General features: G+C 40.1%; 1 protein-coding gene across 1 annotated transcript in view; it reads left to right on the top strand.

The window, feature by feature from the left end:
• The first annotated feature begins 3450 nt into the window (after window positions 1-3450).
• The window catches only part of tpst1 (tyrosylprotein sulfotransferase 1), an 85124-nt gene continuing 63854 nt past the window's right edge, over window positions 3451-24720 (top strand). Inside the window, exon 1 of the mRNA XM_044202522.1 lies at window positions 3451-3476. The gene's annotated coding sequence lies outside the window, so the exon portion shown is untranslated. The remainder of the gene's footprint in view (window positions 3477-24720) is intronic.

A 24720-nucleotide genomic window follows, 5' to 3' on the forward strand; every position in this document is an offset into this window, starting at 1 on the left:
CAGGAGCTTATCCCATCATGCATTGGGTGGAAGTCAGGTAGACATGTTTGATAGGTCAACAGTCAATCATGGATAACAAACACTTTGATACCTATGGACAACTTGCAGGAGGAATCCCGAGTGAACATGCACGTGGAGATGGACACTCTATGCTGAAAGGATTGGAAATCAAACCTGCAACCTTCTGCTGGTGCTGTGAAGCGACAGAGACACACAACTGCCAGTGAAACAGTTGGCAGTAATCCTTATGGATTAGTGTTCTGGACTATCTAAAACAAACACCTTGACTCTGATGTCACTGTGACTTGGATGTAAATGTGACTTTAGCCCCAGCTTGCTGTTTCATGAAACGAGTCCTCGTGATGTATTTAGCAATTGATTTATTGGGAGGTAATGGTATTATTAGAGTACCAGGAAATCAAATGACATCTGGTGTTATTTGTACAGCACTGTCATGCTCTCTGCACCTCTGCTCTATTCAGAGTGCCATGTTGGATTGGCTTAGGTGTTGGTGAAATTATTTACAGTGAAGCAGAATCACTTTCTACAGAGGGACTATTTCTTTGGCAAAGACATGGGACACAAAAGCCATATAGTATACTGTGTGCTATATAGAACTGTTCTGTCTCAAATTCATCTTTATAGGACCTGAGGACTGGCATGAGCATCAAAGTCAAGGTTTTGAGATCTGCCAATGAGAATCAGAATCAGGGGCATACCATAAACATAGTAAGTAGAAAATATAAGGAAAGATAAAGCAAGTATTGCAGGTCAAGAATCATAAATCAAAAAAATTACAATAAGATATGAAAAAATACAAGAAAATATTATAGAAAAGTAATAAATAAACTGACAATAAACTGTTACTGACAATTATGCAGGGAAGTGCAAAATATTTACATGGGAATGTGCAAAAGTTCACATTATGAAGTGAAGTGTGATGTAATGAAAAGGGGAGGGGGGGCCTCAGGGTCCTGGAGGTGTACAGGTCCTGGAGGGATGGCAGATTGCAGCCAATCAGCTTCTCGATGAAGCAAATGATTCGCTGCAGTGTGCCCTTGTCCTTGGCAGTCGCAGCAGTGTACCAGATGGTGATGGAGGAGGTGAGGATGGACTCAATGATGGCGGTGAAGAAGTGCACCATCATTGTCTTTGGCCATCTTTTGAGGGGGGATGAGGGGGGATGCCATCCCCCTTGTTAGCAAAATGGCCAAAATGCAACCCTCTTGTTAATCTGCCACCCCCCCTCTCTATCGCCTCGTAGCAGAGAGTGTGCAGGGTCAGAGGAGTTGTTTAGTTGAATATGTTAGTCTAGTCTGCCTGACTCATTGATCCTTTATCTGACTGAGGTTTTGTGCAAGTTATGAGTCGGTTTGCTAGTCGCGGGTGAACATGAAAAGAACCGGGAAACCCTCCATCCACTCTGTTAAAAATGAACAAATCACCTACTGAAGAAGGTGATTTTTATTTTGTTTATTTGTGGTGCTCAAAGCATCACAAAATTTGCATTTGAAAAACTCAATAGGAATAACTGGGACATCGCTTCTGGAAAGAAACATTATTGTGTTTTACAAATGTCATTTTTAAAATGTTCCTTTAAAGATAAACTACAAGGTTGATGTTTTATACAAGATTACCTGCCAATAAACAATGTAGATGTTGCCCAAACAGCCGTTTCAACCCACACGATCCACTTCGCATTTGTTACCAATTTGATCTTTTGGATCATATATATTCTGATTTGTCAAGTCCCCATATTAAAATGTGCCACTTGTGTATTGGACATGCATTTCAGCCTGGAATATTGATTGGTTTGGAAGTTCACCATTGTTTACCATCCATCATGGCTGGAAGTCATTACAAGCTACGTAAATGGATGGTGCCTTGGTTAGTCATCTGTACTCATTAGTGCATTGATCTGCTGAGATTGAGGTTGTTGGGCAAACAGCGTAACATCCATGATTTCCTGGGGCAGGAATTTTCCATGTTTCCATTAGCTGCTCTGATGTCAGAAGGTACCATTGTAAATATATCTGTCATTTTGTATTTACTAAGAAGTGTTTACAATACTCAGGGGTAAGAAAAACTCAGCCAGCTCTGTTTTCTATAGCATTATAATCAGGAATAGCAAAAGGTAAAGCCACCTACACACAGGCTTCATGTGTTTTTTATTTTCAGACTACAGTTTGCAACCTTTGTCGGCTCATATAAATTTGTGTCCCACAAATTATAATTGTGGTTCAAAGTTTTGAGGTTCAAAGTTCATTCTTGACCTTGGAAACAGCAGAAAAAAACCCAATTTCACCTCAAGGCCCATTTAGTAGCTGTGGACCTTGCAGTGAGACTGTCAGTTTTGTTTATTTGGGTTGTTGACAAGGCAAAGCAGGCAACTGCACCAGGGAACTGGGGCTGACCTGCTAAGGACCTTAAAGTCCTATTTTATTAGCCATGCTAGTGGCCTTGATCTAGGGATGGCAAGGTTGGTCAGTCAATCTGTCCTCCACTTTGGTCCAGGCTGGAATACCTTGAAAACAATAGGAAAGATTGGCATGAAGTTTGGTACCAACATGGTCCCCAGAGGATGAATCCTGCTGGCTTTGGTGACCCCCTGACTTCAAGTGCCAACAGCAGGTTGACATTTTTGATTCAGAGTGAAATATCTCAAAATGAAATTTGGCACAGACATTAGTTAAACAATTGTAATAACTTTAGTGATCCCCTAACATTTCATCCAATGTCATCATCAGAGCCTGCTAGCCTGGCTGTAGACTTTTAGTCCTCTTTTCTAATTTTAAGGGCCCTGTCTTGAAGAGGGTCCTTGTTTCAAAATTTAGTTTTAGACCTGTTATTTCAGGTGTGTGTTTAATCGAATAACCATGTCATAAACCTGGGGCCATGTAATATTCCAGCACAGGAAAACTGTACACATTGCTCACAGAGTGGAAGAAACGGGATAAATAGGGGCCCAGCAGCCCATTTTGGCCCGGGGCCCAGAAACAGGTTAATCCGGCCATGCTTATGTTCACAATGTTAAGGACACTTCAGAATTCCAAGGTTGCTGAGCTGTGTCCAGCAATTCTGTTATTACAGTTGAAAAAGAAAATTTAACAATTTCTCCTTTTTTGGGGGGGAAAAGTTGGAGGTTAAGTTTTAGATTTTATATAATCTAGAAACTCACAGTTCCTCTTTTGTTAAAGCATGTAAATATTTCATTTAGAGTGTATGAATTTGCTAAAGTTTTCATGCATGTGTATATTGTGGGGAAGAAATCTTTCCCAGAAATGGACAAGCACACGGTGGCTAAATAGTTAATGTGGAGAAAATGTACATTTGATGGAGTTCTTCATTAAAACAACAACCTTTAAGGCACGACTGATGTTACACTGGTTGGTAACTGACAGGAAGAAGTGCTGTAGGTGATGACAGTGAGGCAACACTTACAGCTGCCTCATTGTCATGGCAACCAGCACAACAAGGTAAGAGTGACAGATTTACAAGCTCATAATTCTGAGAGTCAGTGGTTGTTTCATGTGTGGGTTGGGCTGTGTGGGATACATTTAAAAATATTACTGCTCTTGTATTTTTGGAGGATTGGCAGCTGAAATCAGGACATATGCAGAACAGCTCAGAGATTAATCAGGACACTGTGTTTTGCTAAAAACTGGGAAGTCTGTTCACCCTGTAATAGACTCCACACAAATTCAGGTGCATGTCATATGTACTGTCCTTGAGCTGAGATCCTCACCACCTGGCTAGTGTTCATTCATGTGCTTTTTTATGGATAATAAAACAACCAGAGAGGCAATGAAGTACTATTTATATTTCTATATAATTCTATATCTACATCTATACAAGAAATGTCTACAGAGCTTCTATCAGTAGCCTACCTGCATGTCAAACAATAGCCATAAAAAGATATCTCGATATTTATAAATGTACTTTTTTGCAAAGGAAATCACTAACTGAGGTATAGGTAGATGGCAGGCTGTTGGAAAGCAAAAACACCAACAAAGTGATTTACAGCACTTTATCACAAAATAATTCACTTGTTCAACCTCACAGATGGATGAGATCTGAGCGTCGAAGAGGGTTTCAAGGTGCATTTCTCTTTTAAATCTAATCATCTAGAATAAAAGTGTAAAAACTCCAACATGCTGTCTCGCTAACTGGTATATACAGTACATATATTCATGACGTTTAGGACAACACAACCTTCATCAGGCATATGGACAAGCATCACAACAGCTCCTTATAGATACTGGGTAAATGATCAAATCAAAAGACCAAAAATTGGCCCATTGGTATAGGTCCAAATGTCAACTATAGACGGTCCAAAAGTCAAAGAATTAGAAAAAAACATATTTGTTCATCCCAACCCTATGACCAGACAAGAATGTCAATATTGGACCATTCCACAAAAGCCGGAAATTACATTCCATGACAACTTTTAAAATTCTCACTTTCCTTAATATCTATGATAACTATGGTTAAAATTAGGGAGAGATTGTGGTTATTGCAAATAAACTATGGTTATGGCATGGCTAGGCAACTAAAACACTTGGTAAAGGTTTGGGAAAGATCATAGTTATGGTTAATAAAAAGGAAAATGTTAATTGCTGACGCCCTACACATTCATCCACCACCCTGACCTCCACACCCTTATGCTCTGCCTCCCTACATAAAGGGTACACTACCTCCCTCATTGGCAGTGAACATTGGCATTGGACATAAATCATGAAGTGTGGAATCATCCAATATGGACGTACTTCCTAGAGATAATGGGCTATTTAACCCATAATGTAAATCTAAATCCTAATATTTAACAAGTTAACCGTATGCTACTGGATTGCCAACCAAGTACACAATCAGCATGCTTACCTTCTCTTCATCAAAGCAGGATTATACCACTATAAATATACCACTACAGAAGACGCCCACCTTAATCTCAACCATCTAACCATAAGGCTGTCTCTGCATGATAAGCAGCCCAAAGTGGACTGCTACTAGATTGGGCACAGAGTGAGTGCTGGAACTCTACGTCAAAACATCCTCATGTACTTTATAAAATCCTATAATTTTTAAACAAGAACAATTGTAGGACTATTTTAGCTATTTCGAAATTACACTCATATTATCAGGGCTCGACAGTACAAGCGTTATATTCACATTTGCGACTAACAATAGATGTGTGCGAACTGTAAAATGTATTTAGGAGCATGTGTGCGAATAAAAAGTATTACAAAATTCAGCCCAAGCAGCCTCTATTTTATTTCAACAAAAAGGTTGATAACACAACAACAATGATAATAGTGGTCACTGCGCTGAACCAGTGCTGTCAGTTGAAAAAATCATGTGATCCACTCGTCAGCGCAGAGGGCCCTCTAGACACTACTTTTTCTACAAAAAAAACCTGTCAAGAGTGAACACGCAGTGAGCTAGATAGATAGCTAAAGTTAGCTAGCAACATACACAAAGTATGAAGCTTATTGTCATTATTTCAAGTTTTTATAGTGTACTTTTTGTATTTAAATAAATTAAATAATTTTGCTTGTAAATTCAATTAAATTTTATTTATATGGCTCCAATTCATAATAGACGTTATCTCATTGCACTTTTCCTATAGAGCAGGTCTAAACCGTACTCTTTATAATATTATTTACAGAGACCCAACAAATCCCACCATGAGCAAGCACTTGGCGACAGTGGCAAGGAAAAACTTCCTTTAAGAGGCAGAAACCTTGGACAGAACCAGACTCAATGGTGGGCGGTGTGAGAGAGAAAGAGGTTGGGGGTGGGGTTCCCATAATGTGTGTCTTGGTGGTTCCATTAGGAAAATATGGGGCACATTTGCTTGATTGACAAGATGTTCTTCCTGCTTTTGAATTTTGGATTTCTGGCTGCAGTAACAGCATTGGACTGAAAACTCAAATCCACACTCAAAACTTCCCTTCAGAAACCTATACATTTTACACCAATTGTTTTAACCCACTGCAAACTGATATGTGTATGGCATCCTATAGAGATATTATATATCAAGCCAACTAGCCTTAGTGGTTGTTCAGTGGGCAGAGTCGGGATGTGAGGTGTAATGACTGGAGCTGTGGAGCAGGTTCACAAAACAGAGTAGTAGAAAACTGAATATTCCCTGCTTGTCTGAATATACGTGGCAGTACAGGGTTTATTTTTCTATCTCAAGCTGTATGTCATCTACTATCACTGCACACCCACAGGCAGTGACTCACACAGAAACATTACACACTTTATTCATTTCTTTGTTTACTGTACTCTAGACGTTTGTCTGGACGTTGATTTCTGGGTCCACTGGCCTGCACTGCACTCTCACTGCTCTGAATCATGCTGTTGTCATATTTTGCCAGCTCTGTGTCTGTCTTTTTGTCTCACTTGTTTCCTGTCGAGGAACAGTTATGACAGTTAACAAAGCTTCAGCATCGTTTGTAATCCCTCGCTCTTTCTCTTTCTCAACAGGAGTTCAATCAAAGTTCAGATGAGTGGAGAGCTAAAATGTCTGCCCACACCACTCATCACATTCTTCTATTCCTATCTCCTGACACTCTAACAGTATCTGCGGTTAAATACAGATATCTTGTGGATGCAGAAAGTTTAGTGAGGTACACTCCTGTGTTAGCACACATCAGTGTTGCGTAATATTTCAACATGTCCCCTCTTGCACACCAGCCCTGTATGCTTTGCTGCAGGGCAGGGCAATGGAAATATTCACATTTGGCAGGGACTAGGTCATCGCCAGTAAATATCTGACTCACTCTTCACCAGCTACTTGTAGTATTTTAGTTCTTGTTTCAGACTCCCCAAAGTAAATTTGCAAGTTAAGAGGAGGTGGAAAACCAGATGAGTCAGCATACTCAGTTGAGTCCTGTATGGGGTTTGTCATTGGTTGAGGGGAAGATTTTTTGAGAATGACATGGTGACAACATTTGGCAGCACATTATCAGTAGTGACATACCAAAGATTCTCAATAGTGGCCTTTATTTACCTCAATGGCAGATAGAAACAGGTCTTTATTTGGAACAGGCTTAAATTAGAAACAGTTTAATATTCCCAATAACCCCTGTTCTCTTGTTATTGCAAACTCATAACTTCCTCCAGTTTACCTGCTTTGATAAATTCAGTATAATGTACATTTCCACAGCACTAACTCCATTACAACAACAGAGTTATGCCACACTCACCACTTTGTTGCTTGTTTTATTTCCAGTCTCTTTCTACTTTTGAGGGTTTTTTGATTGCTGTGAAGTTAATATCAGTGAAACAATATTTCCAAAAGGAAATGGAAAAGAAATTCCAAATAACAGTCTTCCAGCTTTCCCTTCTCTTTTCATGTGAAAAATCTGGAGAAGTGTTCAGTTTCAACAACGGTAGTTTAACTTTGATCGAAAAAAAAAAGCAAAGTGGAAGTAATTAGTGAATACAAATTGTGTTTCTGTTAAAAAGAAAATCAGAGCAGCAGAGTGGTGAGGATGTGGTGATGGAATTAGTGCTGTGGAAATGTACATTATGCTGAAACTATCATGTGAATCCTGATAGTGTCAGTAATTCCACCCCCATAAATGATTTCATCCCAAGCCTTTATTAGCGACCAGCCTTTTTTTGTTTGTGCTGGCCTGGCTATTATTTGAGTCTCTGCAATTACTTGAATACTGTGTGTTAGATGAGAATTTACAGTAATAACATTAACATCTGTTGCTTTACTAAATGTGCTTGCTCAGATTGTTGAGATGGATTGTTCATCTGAACTGGGCTGGGCTTCAGAGTGTTCTGAGGCCTGAGGGAAATTGTCACAGACAGAACCTAATATGACCATAGAAGTGTTAAGAGAACTAGATACTGTGTTCAGAGATGTCGCCCCATTCATTCTAATCTAAGTTACTCCTCAGGCATATAGTATGTCTTTCTCAGGCTTCTGCCTTTCTTTTTTGGCCCATAGAATATATACATTACAGTCTTACTCTGGCTGAGCTGGTTGACTTCCTGCTCCTTCGTACATGAATGTCACAAAAATAATTTACTGATACAGCTATTCAAGACTTTTCAAATTTAATTGGACCTGATGGCTCAAATTCTGATTTTGATCTGTTTGTGATGCTCAGAAAAATTAATTCACCATTTAACAGCTGTTCCTTTTGTAATGAATGCATATGGGAAAAAGTCTTGTTGGGCCAGTGTGCGTCACATGATCTACAATACTGATTGTGGCCACTACACCTAAATCACCTACCAGCCCAGCACTGAATTCAACCCATAACCTTGAATGCATTCTCACAGAATATGCTACAAACCCAAGGTTTAACATGTCATGTAGTCACAGAAGTGATGTCAGCCAAAGAGAGAGCACCTATTGGCAGGACTACGACTTACTGATGACAAGTATCATACAAGTGTAATTTTGTCAGGATGCCAGGACACAAAAAAACATTAAAAGACAGCTCCGACTCAGTCCTCATGACAAGAACGTGCAGAGATCACAGGGCGACTTAAAAATATGTAAAGAATTCTGAAGTCATTTTGGATATCATGGAGCGTAAGGTCCTGTACATGCCTCTGTGGAATATTAATATCTACACTATAGTTATATCCAGTTGGTTGGCTGCAGGCATTTATACAGAGAACAGTGATTAAGTCTAGACATACAATATCAAAGGACTACTGAAGAAAATGTCAGTGCAGCAGTAAAATCACCACTTCCTCAGCTCTAACTTCCATCGGCCTGGCTATCAGTTACTGCAGCATCAACTGAAGACGTGATTAGTGGTGGCCCTGTCAAATTTAATGAGCGTGTCTTGACGACATATTCGACTTTCTGAAGCTATCTTCCCACTCAGAAAGTCAACTTGGATGCAGAATCTCTGACATGGCACAATCAGGAGGTCCTTATTGGTGGAGTCTATCGTCTTGATTGAGCTCAAGTTTCGCCAATGAGGCACCAGACGGGGCCAGATCTCCCTGGGGCATTAGCAAAGTGGGAAGGAAATACAATAAAGTGTCAAGGCCAATTAAACTCTAAATGCATTAGGTCCAGCTCGCCCATTGCTAGCTTATTTGCAACAAAATGATTCTAGGAAAGTTGCTGCCACCCTTTTTGCAAAATGTAAAAATGCTGTAAGAGTTTGCTGCCTGGGTCAACATGCAGGACATAAATTCTGGTGCAGCAGACTCCATCCTGGCCATTATGGCCATTAATTCACCTCTCTGTGGAAGGCCCAAGACATGGAAAAAAAGTGAGTGATGTTTAATGGAGTGCAGAACTGTCCCGATTCACCAACATGCTTCATCACTCCCATCAGCCATTAGCCATTACTGTAACATTTTAAAATAACACATAAGTAATCATACAGGCACGTCATAAATGACAGGCAAAATAAGTAAACATAAATATGGCCTGCTGGCTTCTAGCATTACTCTCAAGTAACAGTGGATCAATAATTGGTCTGTGTGTATGCTGGCTCAGAGAGATTACTTTGTTGGTAGACAATCATGATCACTTCATGCAGCGAATACTTCATAATCCATCCAGGCAGGGTTTTTCACCCTTTTTCATGGTCCTCTCACCCCGACACCTTGGGGTAGAAAGCCCGTCAGACGCCTAAGGGACTTAAGGCTGCCTCTCAATATGCTAAAGACTTTCCTTACCTGCACCATAGAGAGCGTCCTGACAGGCGGCATCACCGTCTGGTTTGGAAACATCAGATGTCAGCTCTCTCTGGGGGCAGTAAGCTCTCTTTCTAAAGGACACATCATGTGATCAATAATCAATGGAAAACCATTGGTGGCAGAGCGGCTAAAGCTCCTGCCTCCCAATAAGGAGATCGTGGGTTCGATTCCCGGACCAGACCAACATCACACAATCTCTCTGGGTGGAGTCTGCATGTCCTCCCCGTGTTACCGTGGGTTCTCTCCGGGTTCTCCGGCTTCCTCCCACCGTCCAAAGACATGCATGTGTAGGTTAATTGATAACTCTAAATTGCCCGTATTGAATGAATGTGAGAGTGAATGGTTGTCTGTCCTTGTCTGTGTCTGTGTTAGCCCTGCGACGAGTTGGCCACTGTCCAGGGTGTACCCTGCCTAAGGCCCAAAGTCACTGGGATAGGCTCCAGTCACCCGCGACCCCTAACGGGACCAAGCGGTAGAAAATGGATGGATGGATGGATGGATATAATATAAAAATATAAAACATTTTACATTTATAACAAAATCCAAAAAAACAGTTAGGCAATGCCCAGAAGCAACAGTTAAAAAAAAACCCATTAACATGACATTACAAAAAAGAGTCATTCAAACCATGTGAGACCATTGCATTAGGTTTGTCTATCCAGAACATTTCTCTTTGAGACAGAAGTTTTGGGAGGTCTCCGCCACGCTTAACTGGCACATGTTCAAAGACAAACAGCAAAGAAACCATGGTTCACTTCTATTTAGTTTTTGTCCATAGCATACCTTGTAGTTGGTTATTTGGTCTGTCTGTCTGCTGTTTGGTGCTGAGCAGGTAGTGTACAGTGGGTGTAGCAGAGCTTTTTCACTAGAAACAGCTGCCTGCTGATGAGAGCAGTAAGAGTGAATTTAGTTGCAGACCGTAGAACCAAAACAGAGAGCTGTAAGATACTAAAATGCTCTGCAGAGTCAAGGGATAATTCTCTGTGAGTTTGTCGGTATGAGCAACACCTTTCACCTTCGATCCATAGTTAATATAAAAATACACACGTTTACCTTTTGTCAAAGTAAATGTGAGAGTTTAAGAAGGTGAATTTGTTACCGTGCTAGTCATCTGTTCAAAGCCTTGTACACATTTACAGGAATGTTAGCAGGTTTGATTTTGATCAGTCTAGTGTTAACAGCCTAGTTACTGTCTGTTATAGATCATATTTTAAAGTTGTTTGCTCTTGCTGATGTCATTTCACCCTCCTCTGCCATAGAGCTTACATCTTTATGCTATTTATGTATGTGACCTGACAGAAGGAAATATTGGCTCAGCAGTGATGGCCATCCTTGGAATATGAACATGTGCATCATTACAGTATGATATAATTTGCTGGCACTGGCCGGCCAGTTCAGTTTTACTTAGAGAATAAACTAAAACTATCCATCAATCACATTCATTTCCTGCTTCCTGGAGTCCTCGCTGCTTAACCAAGGGTAACTTTAGGTCAAATCATTCCTTCCACAACAGTAGAAGATGAGTACTATGATTAATGACATATGTATTCCCTCAGAAATAGACATTTTCCCAAACCTCATCCTTCCAAATTAACTTTTGAATCTTTTGAATACAGCTCTAGTAATTTTCTGATTCAAAGAATATTAACATAATATTAACTTCCCTTAACAACAAGCCCTTCAAACTAAATGGCAAAATATGACATTTCTCAATACCTTTGAAAACAACCGTTGACAAACCCAGGATATTGCTTGAAAGCTCTTGATCAAGGTAAATATATGTCAACAGAACACAGTATACAATATACAGCTTCTAAAACCATTGCTCTTTAGAGTTCTTTAGAGTTGTAGAAAAGCATGAACATTGCTGTAGCACCAAACCAAGGGCACTGCTGGAAACCTCCAGACTTGAGGAGAAACGTGTCCACATATTACTTCTAAAAACAATATTCAGATCTAGTCTGGAATGTATTATATTTGGTAATTATTAAATTTAGTTTCCAAACTAGATGTGCCAGTGCTACATAATGCTTTTGGAAGTCACAAATATTCAACCTTAGGTAATGGAACTGGAAACACAATGTGTAAATTTGGAAGCTAGATACTGGATTTGGAAAGGAACCTATTATACTAAATTATATAATAAAATATACTAATTATAGAATTTGGAAGTTCCAAATTCAACTTGCAGCCCCATTGATTTTGGAAGTCACACATTGAGGTCTTTTACCTTCCAAATCTAGTAACCTGACTTCCAAAACCTATACGTCAACTTCCAAATTCTTCAGTTAGTTAGTTTTGGAAATTATTTCTTGTTAGTGTTGCACACTGGGAATGGAACTTCTGTGTCCACAGGTGGAATTTACTTTTTAGTTCTGGAAGTCAGGCTTCAAAGGAAACATTTCTAACAAGTACAAAAGTGTTTGTATCATGTTGTCCAAAATGTGTTTACATATATATCTATTACCTTATCTATTATTATTATTAACCTTCACACTAAATGAGCTTTTAGACTGTCTGACACTCCAGGCTTTTTCATGTTTCATATCAACCCATTAGCCTTGATTTTGGATCATTGTGCCAATCCCTGGATTGTTCAGTTTTTAAATGTTCAATGCCAACATTTTTTAAATGTAAAATTAAAATTTTAAACAATATCCATGAATGGAAAATTCAATATATTTAAATTTTGGTTAAAGGAAACTGATTTTACACATCAAAGTGTGTCTCCAGGTGTTGAGGAGTACTGCTACATATGTGAAAAAAGTTGTATGCAGCTTTTTGTGGCTCCAGAGGGAGCTGTGTGAAGAAGTCTGATAAATGTCCTCAAGTGATGTCACTTGAGTCAGTATCAGTGGGGCTTGAAGACAAGTTTGAAAATGAAAAAAATGGAGTGGGGTGATGGGCGCTACTAGCATAACACACCTGAATCTCCAGACTGAACTGTCGGTGGGTGAATGGCATTGTGGATAATGTAGGCACCAGGTTTTGACACAGTTGAAGAATGTGTGGAATAAAAGAGACGATATCGCTGATATCCTGTTTTTTAACTGTCCATTGTGAGTCAATGTTATAGGAGTGTAATGCTAACTCTTTTAAGGTTAGGCAACTAAAACTTGGATAAGATGGTTGAACCGTAGTTATGGCTAAAATAAGACAATAATTGCTGGTCTGAGACGGGATGCAAACTCTGGTTTCTGACCTGAAACACGCCACGGCCACCCACTACCCTGACATCTTAAACCTCACTTTTCACTCTGCTACATGAAGGGTACACTGCTTCTTGAACTGGCCGAGAATCTTGGATGTAAACTACTTCAAAATCATCCAATATGAACATACTGGACTGTTTCATACACAGAGCAACTTAATAAATTAACTTCAGTCTTCATGCTTTATCCACTGTACTGAGCAAAGTGGTATATTTTACTTGTGGTATATTTTACTTGTGTTATAATTGATATGAACAGTGTTGCCTTTTTAGACTTGGTAGAGGTTGAAAGCCAGACAGCTTTTACACCCTACCACAATTCCCAAAGAACTGCTGTAAACTGGCTAAAGTAGCACAAAGACATGGTGAACATCTGCAAAGGGTTGGACAAACCCTAATGTTTGTTGTACTGCCAGCAGCTTCAGAAGTTTAAAAGCTTTCTGGAAGTGCACAGAGGCTTGATGCCCAAGATGGAGTGTGAAGAGCTTCTGTGCGAAGTAGGGGTTAATGTGTGACAGACATATTAGAAGAAATTGCGCTTTTATCGCAGTCATTGCCAGTGAGAGGAGTATCACTACCATGGGCTGACAGGCTAATGAGAAGAATCATTAGGGTGCTTCCTGCAGTGATGGCCAGTACTGGTGAGAGGAGGCTAGAAGCCCTTCTAACAACATCAACTTAACAAGCAATGCAAGGAAGAAGCAGACTGACTCTCTGGTGTTTTCTCAGGCATTCATTAAGCAGACATGCTGTTTAGTACAGGATCAAATAGCACCTCAGCTGCTCTGTATATGGACTTACTTGAACTCTATAAAGTGACTGAAATTGACCTTAGTCCATGCACGGCGATTATGTGACGGTGTCCATTCCTGAAAAGGAGTGTTCTGTATTCGACTATCCAGTGATGACACACATCATTTGTAAGACACTGGTTCTCGCAACTTTTGATACCACATCACTACAAGGCTTGAATGGTAGCAACATGACTCAGCTTGGTGTAAATACCACTCAACTATGAAAAAACGCAGGAAGTGTGTGACTTTGACGACAGAAAAGGCCTTTATTTACTTAAAACGAAAAGGTTGTCAGAATGTATAACAGTGAGCACATACCACAACATAACACATAACTACTTCCATCACTTCCTGTGTGTACAACCAAGCATGAAACCATTAATACCTTTGAGGAGAGATTGTGCCAAAGTGTTTGTCCTTATCCCCTTTTGTACAGAGAGATCAGGGAGCTGTGATGTAGGAGGGAGGAGTCTATGGCCTACATGGTTCTCGTCCTGCCTTTGAGTGTGGCCGTGCAAAACAGGCATAAACACCTTTATCTTAGTAACTAGTTTGTTAATAGTATACTGAAGCCTTTAACAATGATCATGATCTTCCCCTAAACTTAACCAAACCTAAACCTTAGAGCTGGCAGATCAGCACTTTTTCACAACAGTCAATTTAACACAATACCAGGACCCTGAAACTGAAGCAGCTAAATGAAATTCAGCCATCATTAATTTGATCATCTACACCTGTGCTTTTCCTACGGTGACAAAATGTATTCTGTGAAAAAGGCCCATATTTGGAACCATCACAAATGTTCTTATTATTTAGTTATGAGGACTTGCTGGCTCATCCCCTTGTAATGTGGATTACAACACATTTTTAAAAAATGGCTTTTGCTGTATGCTAAGGCAATTCATTATGACATTCAATTATAATGAAAATGAATTGCAAAAAGACAAATGGTTTGGGGGCAAAATAGACAGCCTTAACACAAAACAAAAAATAAATAACTTTATTGGTTATTTTGGTGTATGATTACTGGTCTGTGATCTGTAATTAAGTGAATGATAAACTAATTATGTCACAATCTTTTAATTTACAGTATTTCACTGCTTTGTGGTTACAGTCTCTATTTCTCACTTTGTCTTATATATTTTTGTTTTTATTCTTTTCTTTTTGCACAGGAGGTAGATTATTCTTATTTTATTTTTCACTTTAATTAGTGATGTCACAGCAGGTGTTAAAGACTAATCTGTTTTGCATTTCAATCAGGAGAATAAAAACACTTATGTTTAGAAGGTTTTCAACAATGTCACATGAATGTTTAGGAAGTACTTCATCAGAAAACATTGTTTTAAAAAATAAGGTTATTGTATTTTTTCTTAAAATGATATTGCTGTCATCAGTTAATATTGCTGAGTCCCCTGGATTATTTCAACACATTTATTTATAAACTTGTGGTCCGTGTGATAATCGTGTCAACTGTATTACTTTGCTGTGACGTGTGGGATGTATGGATTTAATAACTGGGATAGTGCTGGCTTGGGGATAATACTGAGTCATTATTCATCACTCATCCATGTATTTTACTGTGGTCTCACACGGCGGCTGCACACCACCGCCTCACCCCCCTTCACCATCTGCCCAAACAACAGACAGACCCCTGACCATCAGCTTACTGTGGGATTAAACCTGACCAGACTCACAAGCCTCGCACTTAACCTGTCAAGACAGCCTGCTAATTCACAGTCTGTGTGTGGATGTGTGTGTGTGTGTGTGTGTGTGTGTGTACAAGAACTGGTCCCACAGAGAGAAACACTATTTTTTTCACAACACATGTCAATTAGAGGTTACAGTCTTAGCCCTAAGCGAACTTTGTATTAATTTTGTTTATTACTGTGATTATTGTTAAAGAGGATCATCAGGCGTATTGGATGACTGGTAGTTTGTCAGGGATAACTTTGCAAAAGGAGCTACAGTTAATGCTGCTCCTGCAATTGAGTACTGCTTACTGCATATCAGTTGTTTGAATCTCACTCAAATATATGTTTGGCTGTGTACAAAGTTTAAAAAAAATCAAGCCCAGCCAAGAAATAACTCTCTAAGCTTTTTGATGGTTTAAACTAACAACATATAACATGTTAATCAGTAAAATGTGCACATGCTGTTCTTTTTTTTAACTTTGGACAGAGCTAGGCTTGCTGTTTCACCGTGCTTCCAGTCTTTATTCTAAACTGAGTTAATCGCCTGCTGGCTCTGGCCATATTAAGCGTACAGAGAGATTGGAATTAATCTTACTCTGGGCAAAAAAGCAATAAGCGTATTTCCACAAAATGTCTAACTATTCATTATGACATTTTGGCCTTGGAGATTTTTAGTCTGGAATGAGGATGTGTTTAGTCTAGCTTAGCATAAAGACTGAAGGCATGGGGAAACTGCTAGCTTGGCTCCATCCAAAGTTTAAAATACGTCTAAAAACAAGAATTCAAAGTTTCAGAGAGAGTTAAGTGCTAGAATTTATTTTTGCCAACAGTGACAGTGCGCAGCATAGGCCTTTTTCACAGTAAACATTATGACTTGTTATAGCAGGAAAAGCACAGGTGTTACTAATAACAGTAACAATGGCTCTGTTCTATTCAAGTGTCACAGTAAGTCATGGCAGTGTGACAGTGAGCCAGCGTGCACAATACTAGGACCCTGAAACTGAAGCAGCTAAATGGAATTCAGCCATCATATATTGTATTACTTACACCTGTGCTTTTCCTACTGTGACATGTCAACATGTCTTCTGTGAAAAAGGCCTGTCTTGTCATCACAGTGAGGTTGCCAGGTTTAGTACCAGGTATGAGACCAAAACCAATACCTGTGCTTACTGACCGTATCTGGCAAACTGCACTATAGACAGAGACACTGCACATAAGTGCTAGGTGGATGGATAAAATGTTATTCATTAAGAAATAGCTCCAACATGTTACTCTACATACATTCACAAATTTCTGTTCATGCAAGGGGTTAAATATACAATATACATTATGTAAATAAGATAGCTTTTAAAGTGTTGTTAGGCATATTTTTTAACAGCACACAGAGCCAAGCTAGCTGTTTCCCTTGTTTTATGTCTTCATGCTAGGCTAGGCTAATCATGTCCTGATACCCCTAGCTCCATGCTTAAGGCACATATATGAGATTGATATCAATCTTCTCATCTCACTCTCAGAAAGAAAGCTAATAAGCGCATTTTCCAAAACTGAACCAACACATAAATACATCAGTTTTATGGGCACTTAAGCAAAACATGAACAAAGTGACAGTTCTTCTACATGAAATGTAATATTTATTGGTTGTCTTTCATACTGGAGATCACACCAGCTTGTAATGACCCAAAGCAAATCTCACCTGGTACTATATTCAGTTGTTTTGTCTCCCAGTTGAATAAGATTAGAGGTAGTGCAGTTTGGATTTCTTCAACTAAAGTACAACTTTAGACATGCAACTTTGGTCAAACAGCTCAGACTGTACATGACCTTTCTTTCTTTGTTTACATTGTTTTCATTTGATTCATGTCAAATGAATCAAATCTTAGGAAAAGTGTGAGATCATAACACAGCCAGCAAAATATATCAGTAACTCAGGAACTTTCACAATTCAAGGAGAAGTGAAACAGTCATAGGAATATGGCATCTGTTAGGCATCACAGGAAGCCGATAAAGCCTACCAAAACCAAATTAGTCAACAGTAATCAAAAGTCACTTGCTTGTGGTCATTGCGACATGGCTGGCTTGGGTGTGTCCTGAACCATCCCTTAGTTATACTGTTATAGGCCTAGACCACTGGGAGACTTCCCATGATGCACCTCTTTCCTCTCTCCTCCTCTCCCTCTGTATGCATTCTTATCCCATTACTACATGTTACCAACTCGACATCTTCTCTCTCCCGTAGTTTTGTGCTTTCTGATTTCGCTCCTCTCTCCTTCTGTCGCTTTCAGCAGGTATTTCTGCCTCTGGAGCTGCAGAGTCTGGATCTGTGGTTGTGGGCCACCTGATGCCCCCGTGAACCTGCTCAACAACTGCTACTACAGTTGTTGTTATTGGTTTTGATACTATTATTGTCATTATTATTCCTATGGCTATCATTCCTATTATCATTACTTATAAATATTACCATTACCAATGCATTGTTGCTATTTTGGAATTCTAGGTGGGGTTTGAGTCTGGTACTGCTTGAGGTTTCTGCCAAGGAAGTTTTTCCTTGCCACTGTCGCCAAGTGCTTGCTCTGGTGGGATTTGTTGGGTCTCTGTAAATAATATTATAAAGAGTACGGTCTAGACCTGCTCTATAGGAAAAGTGCAATGAGATAACTTCTGTTATGAATTGGGGCTATATAAATAAAATTGAATTGAACTGAATTGAACTGGTTGTGTGCACTTTTGCAGTTGAGCGTGGATGGACAGATGTGGCATCACCAGCGTTTTTGTGGGAGTTCTGGTCTCTAGTGCCCCTTTAAACATTTTAGAGAAAAACAATGCTTTTTATTATTTCTGACATTTTGACACCAGAACATTGTTTAAAACAAATAGTTTGATGAATAACATGGACCCAAGGAATGCATTTAAGGGTTAAAGAAAAAACCTGAATAAGTGAATGGAGAAACATAACAAATGCAGATGCTTACTTACAGGACACAAGAGGCTGAAATATGCCCCAGGAAGTCCAATTTGAGTAACAGATCCATGAGTTTGAAGGCTTATCAGTTGCCAAAAAACTGCGCAGCGGTTTATAATGCCAAGTGACAGGATTTTACAACTCAAGAAAGTTGACAATAATTTTATTTTTCATCACAATGATCTCCAGGTAAACTGTAGAAATACGGTATAGAGCATTATACAAAGTAATCTACCAGGAATGTACGCTTGCTCCATATTTGATTGGCCAACTCAAATGACATTGCACTGCGTTGCTGCTAAATTTGAGGCAGGTAAAGGTTTTTGGCCAGATTCCTCTGATTGGCAGCCTGCTGAGTCAACAGAGTGGTCTCATTCAAATTAATGAGGGGGCTGCACATTTTCATACAGGGCTAAAGTAGCTCTGAACACGGCCTTAGACAGATCTCTCCATCATCATACCTCTAATAGAGTTCCACACACTTGGAGAAAAAAAACCCCAACTCAATTATAAGTAATGTAATCTCGCTATTTTTGGCACAAGGCAACAGACTTGGATGTGAGACCATGTTCTGCTAATCATTTACTTCCTAATTTGGTTGCAACATTAGTACATAGCAGGATGTTACTATAGGAAATAAATACAGACCCCTGTCTGCAATAGGGTGCTTCTTCCACAGCAGCCCCCTGGACTCCCTATTGGACCCCAGCAGCACGCTCCCTGCCTCTGCTGGATCGCAGCAGCCACGTCCTGCTCCGGTTGGGCCGGCACCTCCTGAACTTTCTCTACTGCAGCAATCCCCTGAACAGCAGCACACTCCTGTGCTGCAGCACACTCCTGCCGTTGCTGGATCGCAGCAGCCTCCTCCAGTTCCGGTTGGGCCGCAACCACCTGTCCCTGCTAAGCTGCACTCCTGCCGCTGCTGGTTTGCAGCTGCCACGTCCTGCTGCTGCTGGATTGCAGCAGCAATCTCCTGATCTACCTGGCATCACTGGTTCCGCTGGCTTCTCTGCCAGTCTCTCCTCTGCCGGCCTCCAGCCCTGCTACACTGTCGCCCTCCTCCTGTCCAACTGCCCTGTCGCCGGCTTCCTGTCCTGCTGCCCTGTCGTCAAACCCCGATCTTCTTCTCCAGCCACATCGCCGGCCTTTAGTGACATTCTGCCTTCGCTGCCAGCCTCCAGAAGGGTTCTGCCTTTGTCGCTGGCCTCCAGAAGGGTTCAGCCCTCGCCGCCTGCCTCCAGAAGGCTTCGTCCCTCACCGCCGGCCTCCAGAAGGCTTTGTTCCTTCCAGCATCCCGTCATGCTTCCAGAGGGATTTTGCCTTTGTCGCGGACCTACTCATCCCTTCAGCCTTGCCTCCTGGGCGCCCCCCTGATTTGCTCTTTTCTTCTGTCCTGCCCTCGGGCCATCCACCCGAGATCTTCCGCTTGGCCCTTGCTGTGATTTTGATGGTGATCTCCTGACTTTTACTGTAGCGCCACCATGAGGTTGACATTTGTTGTTTTGAGTGAAATGTCTATTATTGAAACTATTGTATGGATTGCTATTGGTACACACATTCATGCTCCACTCGGGATGAATTATAATCACTTTGGTGATCCCTTAACATTTTTTATCTAGTGCCATCATCAGGTCAAAATTATAATTTGTCCAATACTTTGGTTTAACTAAATACCTGCAAAACTAATGATATTCCCATCAGCCTCAGCTGTACTTTGTGTTTAGTGCTAATTAGCTAATGTTCACATGCTAACACGCCAAACTAAGCAGGTGAACATGGTAGCATTTAGTAAGTACTGTACAGCCTCACAGAGGCTCTAGCATGGCTATAGATTCTTAGTCTTGTTAATGAATATATGGTTATTATTTACATCTGTATCTGTATCCACTGTGGTTGGAGAGGCTTTCTGCTCTCTGCTAATGAAACGTGATTAGGTTTGTCAGGTCACCACTGCCAGTTAACTTCAGTAATGTTCATGTTGCTTTGTCAGTCAGCAAAGTTTTTACTGTCTGCAACAACAATGAGCTGAAACAACTTAACAAAAGTGATACTTGAAGGTACACCAGAGGATGTACTTCCTGCGGCAGCTGAAGTAGTTCAACCTGCCAGAGTCAATGATGGTGCACTTCTACACTGCCATCAATTATACCATCCTCACCTCCTCCATCATTCATCTGGTACGCTGCTGCCACTGCCAACGATAAGGGTACAGCAGCATATAATTTGCTCCGCAGAGAAGGTGATTGGCTGCAAACTGCCATCCTTCCAGGATCTGTATGCATCCAGGACCCTGAGGCATGTAGGAAAGATTACCCCGGCAAGACATATTTTGAAACACCCCCTTCACTTAACAGGCTGCAGTCCATCAACACCAAAACCTCACGCCACAAGGACAGTTTCATCCAGACTGCAGCCGTCCTCATCAATAAGTCTGCACATCTGACTCAATGCATTACATTAACACACATTTTTGCTAATCTTGGGTTTCGCACATTGCACATACTCTTCATACTGTGAACAATTGCACATTGTTTAGTCAATATTCTGCACATTCCATCCTCTTTGTTTGAAACACTGTACAGCTCTTTTAATTTTAAAACAGATATATTTTACATATTTTTTATTGTAAATTTCTATTTTATATTTATAATTCTTGACTTTTGCAGAATAATCATAAAGATTTTTTGCCTTCATTTTGATAGTGACAGGTAAAGAGGTAGACAGGAAACGGGGAGAAAGAGGGGTATGACATGCAACAAAGGTCACTGGCTTGAATCGAACCGGTAAATGTTGCGACCATGCGGCCATGTGGCATGCACTGTAGCCATTCGGCTACCAAGGCGCTCCCGGTGTTTTCTCTTTTCTCTTACTATGTTTATTGTGACTGTTATGCGCCAAAATACCCAGGCAAATAATTTTTATGTGAAAACCTACTTGGCAATAAAGCAATTTCTGATTCTGATGCTCCATCATCTTTGTTGTAGTTTGAATCTTCAGAAATTTGCTCTACAACGGAAGATTTATACAATTCTTTTGCATATGTTACAGTACGTTCAAAGAGGAGAAGTGGATGAAAAAATAATCTTGCAAGACATTTCTTTGAAAACAGATGAGCTTTCCATCTGAAGGAAATAAAAAGTAATAATTGTAGTAATGGTATAATAGTAATAATAAAAGTCATTAGATCCTGATCTTTACCAAATGAATAGAAAAAAGACTTTTACTGTGCTGATAGCCTACTTTGGCACAATATACTGCTGAATTGACCAGTACTGTGTTACAGCATTGTTGAAGTGGGAAACCAGGGCATCACTTAAAAGTCCAGGGAAACATGGGGGTTTAGACCATATATGGTTTCATTATTGAGGAATTGCACTTGCATGTCTGAGTTACTGGTTCCAAACAGCTTGTCTCAGCATTGTTGTCTCGTTGCAACTATAGTTCAACTGATTTAAAAATCAATCAGAATTTGAGGGGACATCTGATGGTTTTTTAAGGCTTTTAGCTTTGATGAGCACAGAAAAGTGTGTGGGAATAGAGTAGTTCACTCTTTCTGCAGTAAACTTTGTTTAATCACACAATTACAGAGAAAAAAAGACACATTTGTCTTACATTTGGTGAAGTGAAGTGTTGCATGTTCTTTATTGGGATATCTCTGCCAAGAGAAATCTGGACCACAAAACAACAAACACTGACTCAGATACACTCAGGGTGAGACCAGTAAATGACTCTGTCAATCAAGGCTACATTCTTTCTAGAAAACACAGGCTGATCCTTCTTCTGAGGTTAAGAAAGCTTTGATGAATGCTGCAACTCATCGTGCCACATTACCAACTCCATGCTATCCAAATCACTTCTCAGAAAATTATACTGACATGTCAGAGCCACATATTTTCTGTGTTCCTCTTGAAGAGTGTAAAATGACAAGCTTGTATATATCCTGAAGCTGTTCGTGATCAGTCAGCTGAAAAAATACAAAAATTGCAGTTTTTTTAAAAATTCACGCTGTTTATTGTGATATTAGCAGCTGAAAGGAAAAGTCAGACGTTTTGGGATGTACACCCAGCAGTCAACAGTAAGGCTTCTTGTGCAGAGTGCAAAGAAATGTCTGAGACATGTTCAGCCTAGCTTGGTGTAAAGAATGGAAACAGGAAGAAGCAGCTGGCTTAGATAGCAAAATGAAAAAAAGGCACATGTTGTTGTATCTCAAACTCTCAAAAAAGTTTTAAAAAAGAGATTATGGATTCAAAACATAAAGTTGGATTACCAGGTTTGTGTATAGCCATAACTCTGGATAAAAGTAGCTAACTATGGGATTTATTGGATACTAACTTTAAAATTAAGATACAATATGTAAACAAGACATTTTGGAGTTGATGGAAGGCTCTATGGTTAGGAGTTTATTGTACAGTTCACCAGGGACTTGATGGGGTTGACGGAAGGGAACCAGAGGACGGAGACCGTGGGGGTACGAGGGGTGACCGAGGACCAAGTCCGGAGGTGCGTGAGGCTGTGTGACTGAGACCAAGTGAGGCTGACAGGCAATGTTGCTGAGCACAAGGAGAGCAAGGCCAAAATTACAAGCAAGCAAAGCTACTAGAACAAATAGTCTAGGAGTCAGGGATGTGAACTACCACATGGGTTGAAACAATGATCTGGCAATGAGTGGAAGGAAGACCAGGGTTGATATTCTGCAGCGCTTGATTAGTGGATGGGTTGCAGGTGTGCGGCTTGGAGCAAGTGTGTTGGTTGATTAGTCAGGAGGCCATAGAGACAGAGAGAGAGAGAGACAGAGAGAGAGACGCCCACAACACAGAGAGAAACCGACAGAGACAACAGAGAATTTAAAATTCATATTTGAAGGTGGTAGGCTTGCAGCTTCTTCTTGCATCTGTTTTTGCGCTATGCTACGCTAAACATATCTCATACATTTTCTCTGTACTTAATGTACAGAGATGAAATGGATATAAATTGTATCACTTAACTGCAGGTAAAACAGCAAACTAATTACTGTAGTAGTTAATTAGTAGTAATTAGTGACTAAAATGTCTGAGCGTTTTTTTCTCTGGGTGGTGCTAGCTGGAGTCTAGGCTAACTTTTTCCTTTTAACTAAGCTAAAGTTCGTTTTAGCTAACTTTTTCTGTCCACAACAATCCAGAACTTTTGCAGGAAGCTGAAACTGGTCTTCTAATCTAAAAAAATATTATTTTATACATTTAGATTTTTTACCAATAACCTAGCTTCCCATTTTCTTTCAATTGTACAGTGCGCTCACGTTTAGTTTAGGCCAAACTACAAACTACGTAGCTAGTGCTGTTCATTTGCACTAGTTTTTGTTCTATGAGTGATTTCTTACCTCAACATCTTGACCTTTGCACCTCCTCCCAGAGGAGATGGGCATTGTTGGACACCACACATTTCCTCCCATTTTCTGACTGCCATCCGTTCTCACACTCAAGCAGACCCTAGAGTACAAGTCTCCAGGGAGAGCATTGTGGCAGCAGCTATTTTTGACCTTTTCTACCTCTATAGCTGCCATTCCTATTATCATTAATTTATTAATATTAACACTACAATTACAATTCTACTATTTAAAAAAAATTCTAGGTGGTATTTGCATTGTGCCTCCCTCTCCCCCACCCCTCCTTTTCCCTCCTTTTTCCTCCCCCAAAACCTCTTTCTCTCTCACGCTGCAGCGGCGGATGGCCGCCCACCATTGAGTCTTGAGTCGCCAAGTTCTTGCTCATGGTGGGATTTGTTGGGTCTCTGTAAATAATATAAAGAGTACAGTCTGGACCTGCTCTATAGGAAAAGTGCAATGAGATAACTTCTGTTATGAATTGGCGCTATGTAAATAAAATTGAATTGAACTGAATTATAGCCCTTTAATGGATGATGAGTTATACCACCTTGAATGAGGTGAATCTCAGATTTGGGATAAGACATCAGCTGTGGTGTAATGGCCTGTTGTGCTAGCCACATATCAAAGGACTGCTGTCAGCACTCATTTCCACACTGTGCATTGTTACTGCTCTGCTGTAACTGAGTCTCGTGGGAAATATGTGTTGGCCAAACCATATCATCAGATCAAACCACTCGATGTTGTTGCAATCAACACTGTCTTATTTAGTGGCCTGAAGGTGTCAACTGTCCATTGACGGTCCAGATATTTGGTCGGGATAGATCAATATATGTTTAAATATTTAAATAAATATCAGATATCCAGTCATCCGATATGATGGAGGTTCCTGCTTGACCACAGCTGCAAGTTCCTTTTTGTCTTATTGCACTATGTCTCTTGGTAAGTAATGTTTTGAATTATTTTATGCATAAAAGAGGTTGTAAATCCAAAAATTTGAGGGTGGAAATGTAGTGTCC

Source organism: Siniperca chuatsi, linkage group LG7 (assembly GCF_020085105.1).
Source record: "Siniperca chuatsi isolate FFG_IHB_CAS linkage group LG7, ASM2008510v1, whole genome shotgun sequence".
NCBI lineage: Eukaryota > Metazoa > Chordata > Actinopteri > Centrarchiformes > Sinipercidae > Siniperca > Siniperca chuatsi.